General features: G+C 41.1%; 1 protein-coding gene across 1 annotated transcript in view; it reads left to right on the top strand.

Moving 5' to 3' along the window:
* znf407 (zinc finger protein 407) overlaps positions 1 to 3,334 on the top strand; it is a 146,892-nt gene that overhangs the window by 91,946 nt on the left and 51,612 nt on the right. The gene's annotated exons all lie outside the window — the stretch shown is intronic.

The raw sequence follows: 3,334 nt of genomic DNA, 5'->3' as shown, positions 1-3,334 counted from the left end.
ATATATATATATATATATATATTCACACACACATGCAAAGAGAGGTTGTATATTTTGACTTCAACGTTCTTTTATTGTCTCGCGATAAGGTATATTTAATTCCAGTAAGGGTTGGGGTGTTGAGGTACATTATGAGAACAAAATAGAAGAAGTGATTAGCCAATATTCAAAATTAAAAAACTAAAAACTTTAAGGGCTTTCAGTACAGACACATTAGCAGGAAATGTAGTTTTCAGGGCATTTTTGTGTCTGGTGCTAGACTTTCGGCACATGGGCCCTGTTTTCTTTTAAACAGATGTTTGCGACCTATAGCTTAATTGTGTTTAGAGTAAAAATTAAGTTTGAGGCTGATAAATGTGGTTTTAGGGATTTTGTTGCATAAGGATAAAGTAGAAGGTAAGAGTTATAAAGTCTTATTTGCTTACTGATAAACGGTAGGGGTTAAGGTGAATCAGGAATGAATGAAGTCAATGCAAAGGTTGTGTTGTGGGTGCAGGGTTCTTGCTGCTTTAACCAGCCGCATCCTCCAGTGTTGACAGCAGCGCGTCACTCTTCCACCACCCCACCTCGCGGTCCCCACCCAGGTCCTCGGAGGGCTCGCCGCCACAGAGCAGCAGATGAAAAGCACACATGTAATTTATCGCCAACGTTTCCTCCTCAAGAATAATTGTGGCGACCACGGCTGGTAGCAGGGATCGATGGATATGGATTTTTCTGTGGTGGGGTCTTGTAGTGTTGGGCGTAATGAGAGATGGAAAGGAGGGAGGAGAGGAGAGGAGGGGGGGAGTGGAGGAGGGACCGGTGCTGTTTTTCTTATAGGGAGAAAAGGTCTGACGAGATCCCGAATAACTTTTCTAGAGTGTAGAGGCTCTGGAAACTATTTTATCTCTATGACCAATGGTCCTCCATGAACACAAAACGATCTGCCAACGTTTTGGATACTTAATATGACATATTTTTGTATTTTTGTTTATGTCTGTGCTCTTCTCCCTGGTTTGTAAACTAAAAAAAAAGCTCATGTCAGTACTTCCATGCACCTGTCCGGATTTGGCCATATTTGAATCAAATATGTTTTGTTCATATCGAGATATATTTTATTTTCACACATCAGGTATTTAGCACAGCACATGTAATGTAGCATGTGATTCCATGCAGCCACAGAAAGTAGCAGAGTGGACTTTTATTTATATGAAAACATCGTTTGGTTAAAGGCTATTCATGCTGGGATTGAAAAGTGAACCTGCATGAATTAGCCAACTCATGCACCTTTTAAGGCTGTTTTTCTCCTCCCTAAGTGGGACTGCATTAAAACTCTTCTCACAGTCGCGTGGCTTTAAATGGGTGTAATAGAGGAAACTTGAGGCTGCTTTGTCCCTGCAGACTCAGTTAAAGCTGCTATCTGTGCAGAAGAGGTGCAGAGCACCGCTGAGGCCCAGCTGGAAGAGTCACCCAAATGTGTTATCAGTGTGTGGGGAGAGCCGGAGTTCAACATCACCATTTAGATGAATATTTAAGTAATGGGGATCTCGGCTGCACATGATGTCCACGCATGCAGCACGTGTCTGTATGTTCGAATGAGTGGTACCTACAGTGTATCCATGGGTATGCTGCCGTGTGGAAATGTGTTACTAGCACACATGCAGTTAGATGTGCGTTGCTGTACGTGGGTATATCTGCATCTAGGTGTGTGTGTGTGTGTGTGTGTGTGTGTGTGTGTGTGTGTGTGTGTGTGTGTGTGTGTGTGTGTGTGTGTGTGTGTGTGCGTGCGTGTGTGTGCGCGCAAGTGCATTTCCATACGCTACTGTATGAATTAAATAAATGTATTTTTATGTGTGTGTATGCGTTTCTCTGAGCGAGTCTTATCACAAATGTTGCTGTGTGTGTGTGTGTGTGTGTGTGTGTGCGTGTGTGTGTGCAGGAGTGTGTGACTGCCTGTGTGCAATGGCAGAGAGAAAGAGAGAGAGAGAGAGCATCATGCTGTTAATGACAGAGCCAGATGCAGGGAAGAGAGGAGGAGTGTAAAAAAGCTCTCCACGCTCCCCATCTGGAAGGCATCGCCCCCAAATGAAGTTGTACAAAACCATCCCATTGATAATAAAGCTAATTTTTATGGCTCTGACAAGTATGTAATTATGTTCAGCGGTGCTTTTCAGATTTTATCACAGTCAATAAACCACACTGGCAATTTCCCGTCCCCCATTTGACATATTTACACGGATCCATCTGATTGGAGGAATTAGTTAGCTGTGAGAGCTCTGATGGATATACACTAGTGATCTGTGACTTCTGCTTGGCTCATCTGTTAGGCAACTAGACCCGCTGCTCATCTGTTCAGTCTGTCTTCTCTTTTTTTCTTGCTTTCTGCCTTTTTCCTCCGTTACACATTTCTCCCAACCCATTGACACAATATTTTCTTCTTTTTTGTTTTCACTCGGGCTCTCACGTCTTGCTCCATGGCACCTTAGCAGTTTTGAGGGAAGGAAGAATCATTTCTTCCTCACCCACACTTTTCACTCCATAAATCTACTCCAATGACCTTTCACATATTACCACTCCCCGATATTTGAGGTTGTAGTTTTACTATTTCATTGTATTTTATTTTGATTAATGTCGCTGCATCTTTGAAATTAAAAAGTATTAGTGAAAGATTAATTATACTGATCCATATTTACTTTAGGGAAAACAAGTGAAATAAGACAAATGTCATGAATTGCGTAGCTTCCCGTACTCATGTGAAATGACACCATCAGCTGTTGCAGTTCATTTTGTTATTGATGACCTTACTTCCATTGCAGTGGGTCACAATAAGCTTAAACTAAATGCACATCAGCACGTAATGTATAATACACTTCATACATTTTCATCCATAGTTTAGTTTAATAAGCTTAATTAGAACAAACACCCATTAATATAAAAAGGTTTGATATCCTTTCAGTATTCAGTATTTAGAAATAATCTTTCTGTTTCCTATCAATATCCCACTGTATGTGGCAGGAAAGCATGATTAGATTAGGCATTGTTGAAAAGATAGATTTGTTCGTATAGTTATCCGTATAGATATGGCTGCCTGTCGTCCCTATTAGTTATCACATCACTACATTTGCCAAAGTCATTTTTTATCATCTTAGCAGCATCGCTTAGGTAAAGTTATAAATATCCCATGACATGTTGTTCTTTGGATACTTTTATATAGACCTTAGTGGTCCCCCAATACCAGAAGAAGTCTCTTTCCCAAAATTCAGCCTTGGTGCAGAGTTAGAGCCGCTAGAACCAGTCCCACAATGAACTTTCCTTAGTATGTGCCATTTCTGAGTCTTTAGCTTTTGAGGAGGAG

The sequence above is a fragment of the Etheostoma cragini genome, chromosome 6 (assembly GCF_013103735.1).
Source record: "Etheostoma cragini isolate CJK2018 chromosome 6, CSU_Ecrag_1.0, whole genome shotgun sequence".
Taxonomy (NCBI): domain Eukaryota; kingdom Metazoa; phylum Chordata; class Actinopteri; order Perciformes; family Percidae; genus Etheostoma; species Etheostoma cragini.
The sequence above is the reverse complement of the archived record's forward strand: the minus strand, read 5'-3'. Positions and strand labels throughout refer to the sequence as shown.